Genomic DNA, 15,168 nt, shown 5'->3' on the forward strand with positions numbered 1-15,168 from the left:
TATTTTATGTAAATCGGCTTTAGTGCTTATCTTAAGAAATATAGCCCATAGAGGAGAATAGTAGACCAGGGGTCTTCAATGTTTTCCAGGCCAAGGACCTCTTAAGAGATGAAGCAGGGACCCCCTCACTGCATATTGTATAAAATTGTGTTGCACGTTAAACATCTTCATATATTTCATAGACAGCTTCATAGACTTGTTTGACAGCACTAATGTGTTGGATTCATGTTAAGTTGTGCATTGTGAGCTTGTAGATCTGCTATTTTCTGCTAATGTTCCCCTCAGAATAGGGATGCTAGGGTTGAAGTGGTTAATGTAACGCAAAGATTTGGGCCCCTCTGTAGTAACACTGAGGATCCCCTAGGGATCCCGGACCCCCTCTTGAAGACCCCTGGTCATGGCCTGTTCCCCAACTGCAACTGCTTCTCAATAGTCTAAGACTATTGAGAATGTTTTTTGTAACCAGTGATGGTTACAAAAATACTCGTTTTCAGTTTGCTTTGTTTTGTTACATATACCTAGTCTAGCAGCCAGGATGATTATGCTCAACCTGTAATGTACATTTTTGTGAGTAGTGAGAACATTTAATCAAATATGAAGACAGAGAAGTTTGGTTCATGTGTGCACTACTGCAGTTCTTACTATTGACAGTAATGTGTTTAGTATGATAATTGTAAAGAAAATAAAGCTGTATTATGTTATTAGTGAGGTAGAGGCGCTTCATTGTGACCAGCACTCAACAATACACACCTGAAAGGCAGATATTTGTGAGGGGCTTGTATATGTGAGCTTACAGTAGGTTTGCATTATTATTTGATTTTCTGTACAATGATACTGTGTTTATTTTACATTATCGAACCTTTCTTTGTTTTCCAGTACGATCGAGGACTCAAACTCTGGCTGCCTGCCTCTCCAAGACCCCATCTACTGCTGAGAGGAAGGAGTTTGTGCTGGAGTTTTACTAAGACTGGTTGAGGCAGATATTCCCCTTGAGAAAGCTCCCACACTGGCTGCAAAGCAGGGAGGATCCCTTCCAGCTCTGTCCCACTTCCGCTCAGACTACCTGCTAGAGCTGTTACCTCAGTATGTGGAGGATATCAAGAGTGCGGTGGAGTGAAAGGCCATCTATGTTTTATTAGATGAGACAACAGATGCCTGTGGTCGCTGTGTCCTCGGAATTCTTCTGCAACCCGTTGGCGAGCCATCTCTGACATCAGATATTGTGTTCCTTGAGAGAGTCAACTTCAACACTGTGTCACAGGCAGTCATCTCTTGCCTCAACAGCTACAACATCAACCTCAGTGACGTGTGGGCTTTTGTCACAGACTCAGCAAGCTACATGAAGAAAGCCTTCAACATCATTCTTCATGGCCTGTTCCCCAACTCCAGACACATCACATGTCTGGCACATCTCCTCAACAGGAGACATCCAACCCTTCTGCTGCCACTATCCATGGTCAACTTGACAACCTCTACATGTTTGAATACGGTTGCAGTGCAGGGGCTGAAGACTGGCATCCTGGGACCAAAGAGCAGCTGGGGGAGCTGGATGAGAATGAGCATGATGCCTACTCTCAGCTCTTCCAGAAGACCATGGCTAACTGCTCTGCAAAGCTGCAGGCTGTGATGGAGAGACACCCCAGCATGGATCTCTTCAAAGCCCTCCCAGTGTTTTACCAAGCAATTGGCTGGTCTAAGAAAGAACATTCAGGACTATGTCCAGGTGGCCCCTGCCCTTACCCTTGTGTCAGCTGAGGAATGACATCGTAACGTCCACATGGACTAGAGTGATGCTGAGTATGTCAGTCCTGTGGAGCCAAATTCAACTGTCGGCAGAATAACCCCCACTGACTGACTGAAAGCCAGAGGCTGGCTATCTGGCTGGCTGGCTGACTGACTGCCTGACTGAAAGCCACAGACTGACTGACTGACTGACTCAGAATGCCTGGCTGAAAGCCTCAGGCTGACTGACTGACTGACTGACTGACTGACTGACTCACTCACGCTTTAATGGTTGTTAAATGTTGCCTTGTCTTGTATAGAATGTTAAAGTTGTTCTTTTCAAATGCATAGACTTGCAGAAAAAAACAATCATCTGTTTTTCAATGATTATTTAATGTTCCGGAAGTGCTTTGTATCCTCTCTTGAACAAGCACTATATCTGTTGTATGTATTTGTTCCAAATGTATTTATTGAACAAATTAATTAATGTATGTTTAACGATTATGTAAAATGTTCTTTTTCCCCCTCCTTTTAATTAAAAAAAAGAAAATCCAGCATCCATATTCTGGGGATAACATTAGCCAAAAATAGCAGATCTACAAGCTCACAACGTGTCACAATGCGGCGCGATGTGAGCTTGTAGATCGGCTATTTTTATGAGAGAGAATTCGTGTAAAGGAAAGTACAGTTGCAACTCAGGTCTATTTGTCTTAGAATAGAGAGTGTAAGTAGTTAAAGTAAACTGTTCCTTTCCAATGTACAGACTTGCATACATACAGAAAAAACAAACATCTGTGGTTTAATTATAAATTCTTTTTATTTAAATTGTTCTAAAAAAATATCAGTTCTCGCATTTGCACTATACTTATTTATGTATTTATTACATTATTTAGAGAATGAATTTATGTATGTTCATGTTGGACCCATTGGTAAATTATTGTTTTCTTAGATTAATGTTTAATCTACCTGTTCCCAATGCATTTCAGTGGCAAATTTACATTTTATTGCACATTTGTTATTTGAATTGAATATGTACTAAAGAATGTTCATGAAGGAGTGAATTAGTATTGAATAAAACATGACAAAATCAAAGGTTTGACTAATGGATCTTACTTTGTGGTACTTTAAGATTTATTTAGCATGTTTAGGGTTGTTATTCTTGCTCCAAACACATTGATTATAAACTGCTCAAAAAAAGTTCGGAAACTTAACTTCGGTCAATTATATTTCCACTTTAATAAAACCAATTGGTATTGTGTTTTATATCATTTTTATCGTTGATTAGTCACCTTTACAAGGAGGTACAGCTTGTAAGGATCGGGCATTCGTGGAATGAGCAACACAGCTAAACGCGTGGGTAGCGCCTCCAAAAAATGTGCCAAAATCACCCAATATGCTTCTGTTGGTAATCGCTCTTGTTTTGAGCAACCTGCCAGCACACACCTGCTGAGAGGTGTGTGCCAGTAGTCACAGGTGTGTGACTGCCTCACAGGTGAGTGACTGGCACCTGAACATGGGTTTTGCAACTTTGTTAAGTTGGAGTGTGTATGCTCCAAGCAGCAACACTGCCCCCATGGAAAGATGCCACGTTTGTCCCTTCAGGATGAGGCCTGTGCAATAGGGCAAGTGAATCAGAGTGACAGCATTATTTGGTGTCAGCCCAGGTACCATTTGCAAACTTAGGACCAAGTTCTGTGAGACTGGTGAAGTCAACAAGGAAGACAACAACCCAAGACCCCTTGCTTAACTGAGGAACCATAGATTTACAGGCCAGATTTGCACAACGGAACCAAAGACAGACGTCAAAGTTGCAGGACCCATGCTCAGGTGCCAGTCACACCTTTGACTGGCACACACCTGCCTGCAAATGGTACCAGGGCTGGCATCAAATAATGCGTAATCTGCGTAACAGAACATCAGCTTCACTTGCCCTATTGCACGGGCCTTATCCTGAAGGGACAAACGTGGCATCTTTCCATGGGGGCTGTGTTGCTGCTTGGAGCATACACACTCCAACTCAACAAAGTTGCAGAACCCATGTTCAGGTGCCAGTCACTCACCTGTGAGGCAGTCACACACCTGTGACTACTGGCACACACCTCTCAGCAGGTGTGTGCTGGCAGGTTGCTCAAAACAAGAGCGATTACCAACAGAAGCATATTGGGTGATTTTGGCACATTTTTTGGAGGCGCTACCCACGCGTTTAGCTGTGTTGCTCATTCCATGAATGCCCGATCCTTACAATCTGTACCTCCTTGTAAAGGTGACTAATCAACGATAAAAATGATATAAAACACAATACCAATTGGTATTATTAAAGGGGAGATATAATTGGCCGAAGTTAAGTTTCCGAACTTTTTTTGAGCAGTTTTAGTACTGGATAACTGTCTAAAACCTTAAAAAGTCACCCCGCAGAATCCCACAGATTTTCCTCCTGAATCACCACTGAAAAACAGAAAAAAAACTGCAGATTCCGTTTGGGTTTACTGATCAGATCTTCAGGAGTCAGCAGGTGGCGTGTCCACAGCGAACAGTGGCTGAGAGAATGCGATAATGGTGTCATTTTTCAGTACAGTGTAATATATATATGTATAGTTATACATTGAGTACTGTTACGGCCCTATGTGGCCTCATATTGTGTTTTTAACCCTCTGAGTGTTTTCAGTGCCCTACTTGGTAATGGAGGGTGGAGTAGAGATTGGAGGAGTGGCGTGGTGTCTGGAGACACACCTGGGCCTCATTCCTCATCATCATCATAACCTTTATTTCAGCTCGGAGTACAGTTGAGGGGCAGGCCCTCATTTTCAATGTAGCCGAGAAACAGAACACAGTAATCAACAACAGGAATAGACATTCACATACAGCAACATAAGATGCATGAATCAGAATACAGAAATCACTCAAAAAAAAACTAAAATACTCAAAGAACTAGAACAGATCTACCAAAATTAAATTAAATAAAGCAGTTACAATCCTGAACAAAATTGTTGGAAGTCATTTCCCTGAAATGACCTAAAGATGGAAGTGATTTGATTTTCAAGGGCCTCTGGAGCTCATTCCAGGCAGATGGAGCACTGACAGAAAATGCTGTCTTGCCTAACTCTGTCTGTGCAAAAAGAACCTTGAGTGTCAGGAGATCAGTTGAGCGGGTCTGGTATGTAATAGGGTTCTGATCCAACATAGAACAAATATAAGGGGGCAGCATTCCTGAGATGGCTTTAGAAATAAATACATACTGTACCAGTACCTTATCACGCCTCTTAGATAGAGAGGATAAGCCTGCGTTCCCATAGAGTGTACAATGATGGGTACCATAGCTGTCACCAGTGACCCATCTTAGGGCAGAATGGTACACAGTGTCGAGGCGCTTTAAAATTGATGGAGTAGCAGTTCTATAGATAATGTCTCCATACTAATTGTTTTCCTACTGGATGCAGGAAAGCAAGATTTATTTCTATAGAGACAAGGTTTTCAATGTGAAATTTAAAACACAATTTCTCATCTAGCCAGATGCCAAGGTAATTGTATTCCGTGGCCCTTTCTATTGTAGCACCACTTGAAGAGGTTATGACTATATTACTAAGGTTGGTGGTTTTAGCCCTAGTGAACAGCATGAATTTAGTTTTGCTTGCATTTAAAACCAGTCTAAGCTCAACCAGGGCAACCTGAAGAGCATTAAAAGCAAGCTGCAGCTTCCTCAATCAGCCCAGACAGCATAAAAGCCTGGGAGAAGCTCCTCATCAGCCTTTTTACCATCCGTCACCTCCATGTGCTGAACCCTTTCTGTTAGTTAGCTGGTGTTTGCTACTGTAGGTCTATAGGCTGTGTGCCATACCTTTTTCCTGCTTAGTGCGTAAGTAGGTAACTTTATTTACTTAGTGTTTAAAGTATAGACTATTCTTAGATAGGAAACGTAATCATATTCCAAACCTTTTTCCTGAGTATAATAGAGAAGGGAAGCTTGTAGGGATGTGCCGCCATTTATTTTGTTCCCCCTTTTGACCCTGTTTTGTTTAGTTAGGGAGCCTATACTGTAACTTTGTTTTGGTGGAGTTTAGGTTGTTTTCTTTTCAGGTAGGGTTGGGGTATTTTGGCTTTGGCCACCCTGAAGTTTGTTGCTTTCCCTGATCTGCTTAATTATCCATTGTAAACTTAAGGTTGATCCTAATATTAATGTACACTTTTTCGTTACCTGTGTATGTGTTACTCCTTAGCCTCTAGACACCTTATAAGGTCGTAACAAGTACACAGTAGCTAGGCACACATCTGTTTCTGGATCGCTGGAAGAGGAATCGGGTATAGGAAGGGTACAGGATATTCACACCAACTGGGTTTAAATGGTTGAGAATGCGATAATCATGATTTATGTGTCATGCCATGAGTATTACAGTATAATAGTACATGATGTATTCTAAATTATATAACGAACAAATAAAGGGTTGGAATTAAAGAGCTAAGATACAGTATTATGAACAGTATAAACTGGTAGAAATGTGTTAATATGTATTGTAGGCCTATACTGTTTGGACTAGTATGGATGGTGCCATAGTGAAATATAAATGCCAAGACATACAGTAGGCTAGGACGCCTGAAGGTACAATATTAATAATGTACACATTCTAGACAGCAATATCTATAGTGTTAATGTCTTTGTTTGTACAACATATACCCAGTGGTGGAAAAAGTACTCAAATGTTTTACTTAAGTAAAAGTATCAATACTGCAATGTAGAAATACTCTGTTACAAGTAAAGGTCCGCAATTCAAAAGTATAAAAGTATTGGCATCAAAATGTACTTAAAATACCAAAAGTAAAAGTACTGGAATGTCCCATTTCAAGTTTTCAAATGTATAAACATCTTTTGAAAATAGCAGATCTACAAGCTCACAATGCGTCACATCGGAAGCATTGTAAGCTTGTAGATCGGCTATTTTCAAATGGCCAAAATGTATATAGGGCTGAAGTGGTTAATGTATGTTCAGTAATAATAATCAAAATCTACAAAGTACTAGTAACTAAAGTTTTCAAATAATTGTAGTGGAGTAAAAGTACACTATTTACCTCTGAGATGTAGTGGAGTAGAAGTAAAAGTATTGGAAATTGGAAATACTCAAGTAAAGTACAAATACCTCAAAAGTGCACTTAATTACAGTACTTGAGTACATGTACTTAGTTACTTTCCATCAATTCAAGTCTCCATGGGGTGACTAATCCATAGAAAAGGTCATTTTGGGGGTGAAATATCCCAAACACACAAAGTGAATGTTACAGATTAACAGCTGTAGGTATATGTACACACTGTATACCTCCGACTGTACAATACATAACATTTACAGTACACCAGTTTAGTGTTCATACTGTTCTGTATATGTCACATTCATACCTACGCTTACAGTTCATTCTATTTATATATTATACCAGGGGTCTTCAAGGTGTTTCAGACGAAGGACCCCATAGCTGAGAGATGATCAGAGATCCCCACTACATATTGTATACAATTGTGTGGCAGATTCAAACTTTTCATAGATTTCATAGTTAGCTTCATAGGTTTGACAGCACTATATTGGATCCATGTTCATTTGTATTTTCAGACATTTAATCACTTAAACCATAAACTTGACCTTTCACTTGGTCTGCCCCCCCCCCCCCCCATCTACACCAAACCTCATTGCCTATAAATAGCAGATCTACAAGCTTGTAGATCGGCTATTTTCCCTAAAGTTCCCTCCAGAATACACAAAGATTAGGCGGCCCCCTGTAACTCTGAGGATCCCTAGGGGTCCCTGACCCCCTGTTGAAGAGCCCTGTATTATACATACACTAATTGTTCTCAACGTGGGGTTCAGGGACCCCCCAGGGGTCCTTAATATATACGTAGCATCAACATCTGTTTTAAGCACCTCCCTGTACATTGGCTATTTTAAATATAACCAAACTCCATGCTCCTCGTCTGAGTCGTCTCAATGTGATTGGTGGGAGCTTGTAGATCGGCTATTTTCAGAAGAATTTGAATGTTTTTGAAACATTTTACAACACAAACATAGTATGGGGGTCCCTGGGACAAAATATTTTCAGATGGGGCTAATACATATTAATTTGGGGGTCCTTGACATGGAAAAGTATGAGAACCATTGCATTGATTATAGTGATAACACATGATTCTCTTGTTCTCAGCCACTTTCTCAGTAAGAAGAATCTCCTGCAGTTTCTTCCTCCTTGGACATGACACACTGTAACTCAGCTGTAGATGCGAAACTGCATTTTGTTGTCTCAGTAGTGCTTGTACTCTGTGCAGTGACAATAAAGTTGAAACTAAATCTAATCTAAACATCACTCATAAAAACAACTGCTTAATTTAAGCCAAGTAGGACATTTATCAATAGTAGGCTACAGATTACAGAATATGCAAGGCAAATAATGGCATTCAATAAAACATTTTATTCACAATTTAAGTGCAAGCTCTTGAAGTCATCTCTTTTAAGAGCTTGAATCCTCTTCACGAGGCTACTACTGCACAAAGATTAGTACATTTTTCGTTTTGGTGAAGCACATTAAAATAGTAGATATGTAGAGATATACAGTATGTATGTATAGAGAGTTCACAATATAGTAGTATAATATAGCATATAGTAAAGTATAATATTAGTTTAGATTAATATAGCTGTTTTTCCCCCTTTTGTAAAGGCTAGTGTGACTAATCATGCCATGACAGATCCTACACTATCTGCAATGTTGAATCCTCTGCCAACCAGTACAGTACACAGTCTCCAGGAAAATCTGATGGACGCTGGTGGTGACGCTGATCAAACTGCTGGGCTTTTGAGCAGTAGGCACGGCTCTGTTGGTGGCCAGCGTCATGCTGCCTTGCCTGGAGTGACTCTTCTTGTAGCGAGGGTCCTGCTGCTACACGCTGTGTTGGGAGCTGCCTGGAGTGCAGATGGTCTTAATTAGACTCCTTGGAGGTGTTTCAGGTTATTACTTGCAGATGGGTCAAAAACACCTGAGAATAAAATAAACAGGGAATATTACTGTGATAGTACAGACCGGTAGGATATCATTTAACTTTTAGATCATTTTCTTCTGCTTAAATAAGAGAACACTGCATGCTTCAATCAAATAATACATAAAGCATTGTCATTATCTAGTTAAAATGCTGTGGTTTCACTGACCCTGGTTCTAATGAATTAGAACAATATGCTCAATTTAAAATACACAACTCACGTTACCACGCTTTGACTCAGTCGCTGAAGTGGGCCACAAGCACCTAGAGTAAGGTTCTACTGTGTCTTTCCTCTGGACTCTTGCAGCGCAGCACCTACACGGGACCAGACCTCACACAGTCCAGACTTGCAGTCACAGTGTGCGTCAAGCACCGCCCCAGTGTGCTGTGCTCTGGGGCCATGATCCAGGGAGAGGTTGGCTTCTCCCTCGGTTGCTGAGTGCAGCACCTGAGAATGGAGTAAACAGTGATATTACTGTGATAGAACAGACCGCTAGGGTATTATTGTCTTCAGCTTACATAGGACAACACTGCATGCGTGCAACAAAAAAAACAAATAATATCTAAAGCAGAGGTCTTCAACAGGGGGTCCGGGACCCCTAGGGGGTCCTCAGAGTTACTACAGGGGGTCCGCCAAATCTTTGTGTGATTTTTACATAAACCACTTCAACCAAGTATCCCTATTCTGAGAGGAACTTTAGCCAAAGGTGTTGTGCGTTTGTAGATCTGCTATCTTCGGCAAAGTGGTTTTGTATAGCGGGGAAAAAGAGCAGGCTAAGTACAGAGTGAAAGGTCAGGTATAAGTGTTGTTTAAGTGCATGATTAAATGTTTGGAAATACACATTAACATGAATCCAACATGATAGTGCTGTGGAACAAGTCTATGAAGCTGCCTATGAAATCTATGAAAAAAGAAATATTCTATACAATATAATGGGGGTCCCTGCTTTATCTCGCTCTCAGCCAAAGGGTCCTTGGCCTGAAAACGTTGAAGACCCCTGATCGTAATTGTAATTATATCTAGTTAGAATGCTGTGGTGTTACCGAGCCTGGTTGTGGTACATTTTGACCCAGTCTTGTAAGACCCTGCTTGTAAGACCAGCCACTGACTGTATGAAAAGTGCTGGGTAACCAGGCTAGTACTTTTTACTTGTGTTTTTCCCCCTATGAAACTCTCAAAGAACAATGCTTGACTATCTGCATGCCAGCCACAATGGACAGACTCGACTTTCATGAATTATTTTGGGTCATTAATAAGGCCCATATTTGGGCTTTGTTTACGTCTGACTTCTTTTGGGCACACAGTACCTTAGTCCAGCGTTAGAGTTCTCTCTAAGTTAGAGAGAACTCACTAACGCCAGGGCTAAAAAAGCTTAGCCTTGGATCAAGACTATATATTAGTTGTATTTGATCAAGTCTGACTCAGATAAAATAAATCTACGATAGTCTTGATCCAAGGCTAACAGTAGCCACGCTAACACACAGACTTGCACAGCACTTCTACAGTTCACCAACATTACCTGTCAAACGATAAAACAAAATAATAAAAACAAACTTACTTACCCTTGCACAAATAAGATTGAGCCTCAAGGCTGTTGTAGGCCATCAACTGGTCCATAGTGTAGTAGGCACTGCGTGTAAACACTAAATAATAATCATACAATATCCGGATAATGTATGGCCCGGCGGATAAAGATCCTTATTGACACTAAACTCAATCGTAACAAGCTTATACGGATCGATACCGATAAATGTAATCTTCTCCTCGTATTGTTTCCTCTTAATCTGCGTAAAATGTTCTAGCAGTGACTAGCTAAAGTAGCTGCTATGTGTTTGTTTACAGTGTTACACTTAGCCGGAGCTAACACGGTGCTGCTGGACCGAACCGGACCTCACCAAGATGGCGCGTAGGGAGGGGGTGGAGTCTCGGCTCCGCCCCCTCCCTATCCGTAACTTTGTATAATAATGCATATGAATAATCGATAATTAAAAAACAGGTAATTTTCCGTTTTCCATTCATGTAGATGAAAGGCTAAAATTGAAAATCAAGCCAATTTTCGATTTTTGATTTTTGATTTCACATTGAATAATAGACTGAACGCAAGATACGGGCTTGTAAAGTAATACTTGATATCTTGGCAAAAATTGTGTTTAACAAAAAAATTAAATTAAAAAACGGGTCAATTTCCGTTTTCCATTCATGAGATGAAGCCAATTTCTTATTTTCGATTTTGGGACTTAAGAACGGATATAAACTGAACGGACAATTTCCGATTTTCGATTTTGGGATTTGAGAACGGATATCAATTGAACGCTACGTACACGGATAGACTCGACTCGACTTGCTAGCCAATGACTCCCGACTCGACTCGACTTGAGACAAGATGACTCGTGACTTGTTTTGTCATCGGAGTTCCCCCCGCATAATAAACAGAGCAGTTGAGATTTCATTCGGCCAGATCTTTCTCAATTTTACTTGAATTCTTATAATTTTAATGTTTATATGATCTGTAAAGCTTATATTTTCATTTGGTATCAGTCATGGATTTATTATAATTTATTATAATTTATTTTCTTATTTTCTGTAATTTATTTCCACGCGCAATCGCGCATAATAAACAGCGCAGTTGAGATTTCATTCGGCCAGAACTTTCTGAATTTTACTTGAATTCTTATAATTGTAATGTTTATATGATCTGTAAAGTTTATATTTTCATTTGCTATCAGTCATGAATTTATTCATAATTTATTATAATTTATTTTCCTATTTTCTGTAATTTATTTCCACTCGCATCTTCAAGCCATGGTGCCGTAGATACATAACCGGAAAACTCGCCCCAAAACACCATCGCCCCCATTTCTTTTCGCGGACCAGCGGTTCTTGTATTCCTGTATTTGTTTTACTGAGGATAAGGTTAGAAATAAGTTTACGGTTAGCCATGTTATTAGTTTTACTGAGGTTACGTTTAGGAATAAGGTTAGGTTTAGGCATAGTTTAATGAGGTTACGTTTAGGAATACCAGGTGAATATCACCGGATTTCCCCCGGGGTGACTGTTTTGGGGCGAGGGTTTTGGTGTTCGTCTGCAGTGGGCAACAGTGCATGCGTCCGCAATAATGCTATCAGGATCAGATTATTAGATATTATTATCAGATATTAGAAGTATATTGGGTACCAAATATACTTACCAAAGAAGTTTTACTTTGGGAAGGTTTTCAGACTCATCCATTCATTGCACTGACCCCAGTTTATATATTTGTAATGGTTCAGGTTTCTTTATACCTGCCCAATAATCTCTCTCTCTCTCTGTGTGCGTGCATATGTACAGTATATGTGTATATATATATATATATATATATATATATACATATATATATATATATACACACACACACACACACACACACACACACACACACACACACACACACACACACACACACACACACACACACACACACACAGTATATCTAGGTGTGCCCTGGGATCTTTTGGCTATGCCAGGTGTGCCTTGGCACCAAACAGGTTGAGAAACACTGCTTTAGTGTAATTTAGCCTTTCCCTAGTTCTAACTAAATGATCAGACATGTAATGTTGTAATGGATAAATGAACAGCTTTATGCTGGTTTAATTCTTGACTTTAAGATACGGTTTCTCTCTTCCTGAGTGCTTTGTGGGTGGGCTGGGGAACAATAGTAGTGAGGGACTTGACACAACCTTGTGACTCGACTTGTGACTCGGCTTGACTTGCCCACAACAGAAAGACTTGGGACTCGACTTGGACTTGGGACCAAATGACTTGGGACTCGACTTGGACTCGGACCGGAGGGTTGGATTGACTTGGGACTCGACTTGGACTTGGGACCAAAGACTTGGGACTCGACTTGGGACTCGGACCTGAGGGTTGGATTGACTTGGGACTCGACTTGGACTTGGGACCACATGACTTGGGACTCGACTTGGACTTGGGACCAAACGACTTGGGACTCGACTTGACTCGGACCGGAGCGACTTGAACAATACTCTGCTATGTTCTCTTATGTTTTAACCACTTTAGAAATGCCATTCTAGGTTTCATCTGGGACAGGTCTGCTCTCTGTCCCTACAATCACAACTAAATGTTCAGTTTTTATGTTCCACACATCTGACACTGATCACTGATCAGAGAGAGAGAGAGAGAGAGAGAGAGAGAGAGAGAGAGAGAGAGAGAGAGAGAGAGAGAGATCACTTTATATCTCCTCCAGGCCAAAAGGCATGGTGATAGAGTATGTTTTGCACCCTGTAAGTCTGCCCCTCAAAACAATGTCATGCCCTGAGGTCACAGTGGCCTTAATGCCCAGCTGACTGTAACACTTTCTCCTCTGTCTCTTTCTTATCATTATGTAGACACACCGTGTGTTTTTTGTTGAGATTCTGAATTCTTAACTCCCCTGAGTCCCATCTTTAAACCATTGATTGGTACAGGGCTGAGCATGGATCAGATGATTAATTTATTCCAGTGCAGATAGTATATCAAATTAAAAATCATCCATAAACCCTTAAATTCATTCCTTATCTTGTTTCATTTGATGGCCTTTGTGCCCTAAAACATGGACAACACCAAAGGCCAAGTGCATGGCCTTGCCCCTAAAATGACATAATTCCAGGCCTGGTCAGTGCAGTAAATATATCTCAGTCCAAACAAACAGCACAACTATAAACATGAACTAACATTAGACCCTGATCCATACTGTCGTTGGCTTGTCTGGAGATGTATAAGTGTGACAGTGAGCAAATCAATTGTTGTGCCAAATCGTGCGTAAATACGCACATGGAAACGTAGTTAACGTACGCATTCTGCTTTTTATCTTACGGTCCTTACAAGCCCTCATTAACGTTTATTTTGAGCAATGAATCACAACAGGACCAGACCAGTGCCTGTTCACTTTTCATTGATGTAATACTAGATGACGTGTGAAAATGATTTAACATATTTAGGGTGGGAACCCCTAATTGTACCTTTCAAGACGGGAACCCCTTCTTTTTTCAATATATATTTTTTTTGTAAATTTAGAGAAGACAATATTTTTTCCCCCAATGTAGTCGTTATGCCAATTAATTCCTCTCCACACACATGTCTGTGTTGTCACTGCTGTCGTATCCTACTGACTCACTTGCCAGTGAGGAGCCCCCACCAGGAGGACGTAGAACCTTCGTCCTACTCCTCCCGCCCAACACTCCCCGCTGACATATATAAATATAAATATATACGTTAATGAGTGAAACTAAATGAAACTCCAGGCTGAGTGTCAGTCAGGTCAGGCTACAATGTTACATCAAGCTGCAACAACTCTTCCTGCTACGTGTTTGGTATGTTTTAAATGTGTAATAAACATAATATTAATGTGTTTATATAAACTCATATCAAATACTAGTATAATCTGGTTAATACATGTGTAATAACCAGAATATTAATTGTTTTATAAATTCATAAAATACTAGTATAATAAGGTATAATTAATGTGTAATAAACAGAATATTAATGTGTTTAATATAAACTCATAAAATACTAGTATAATAAGGTATAATTAATGTGTAATAAACAGAATATTAATGTGTTTAATATAAACTCATACAATACTAGTATAATAAGGTGTAATACATGTGTAATAAACAGAATATTAATGTGTTTCATATAAACTCATATAATACTAGTATAATAAGGTGTAATAAATGTGTAATAAACAGAATATTAATTGTTTAATATAAACTCATATCATACTAGTATAATAAGGTGTAATACATGTGTAATAAACACAGTATTAATAACGTGTCATCTTCTCATTAGATGCTGCAGCCACATGGTCGCTCAGAGATCACGCCCCTCACTGGAGAGTAACTGAGTACATTTACTTAAAGCATAGTGTAGTGTAGACTACTTAAGTAAAAAAAAAAAAATATTGTTTACTTTACTTGACTCATTATTTTTGATGCCAATATACTTTTGTGTTTACAATTTCGAATCCAGTGACTTTTACTTGTAAAATATAAAAGTATATTTCTAAGTTCTTCTAAGTAGTTTTACTTATAAAGTAAAACATATCTGAGTACTTCTATTCACATGTACCAGTGAGCCACGCCTCCCACGTTGCTCCAGTCGTTGCCATGTCTGCTTATTATAAGCAGATGTGGACTTGTTTTTTTTTTTCTATGAAGACACTTGTTGATATTGGTAGGGGGGGGGGGGGGGGGGCTATAGTTTCTGAAGTGTAGTTATAATAATTATAAAACCATAATAATTGTTGCTTATTTGGGCTTGTTTCCTAATGTTGTTTAAACCAGTGGTTCTCAAACATTTTCACGTCATATCACACCAGACACGTTGTGAGCTTGTATATGATCCATAACCCTAAGCCTTGTAGATCTGCTATTTTCAAATAGCCACTATACTGTGTGTGTGTGTGTGT

At 39.8% G+C, this 15,168-nt stretch overlaps 1 long non-coding RNA gene across 1 annotated transcript; it reads right to left on the minus strand.

Moving 5' to 3' along the window:
• Positions 1-8,072: 8,072 nt before the first annotated feature.
• LOC311053180 lies at positions 8,073-10,430 on the minus strand. The gene is made up of 3 exons (XR_014601621.1): positions 10,286-10,430; positions 8,944-9,170; positions 8,073-8,722 (listed from the first exon to the last, which is right to left on the minus strand). It is a non-coding gene; the product is annotated as an uncharacterized lncRNA (long non-coding RNA).
• Positions 10,431-15,168: the final 4,738 nt, after the last annotated feature.

This window comes from Gymnoscopelus microlampas (assembly GCF_963454915.1).
Source record: "Gymnoscopelus microlampas genome assembly, chromosome: 10".
NCBI classification, from domain to species: domain Eukaryota; kingdom Metazoa; phylum Chordata; class Actinopteri; order Myctophiformes; family Myctophidae; genus Gymnoscopelus; species Gymnoscopelus microlampas.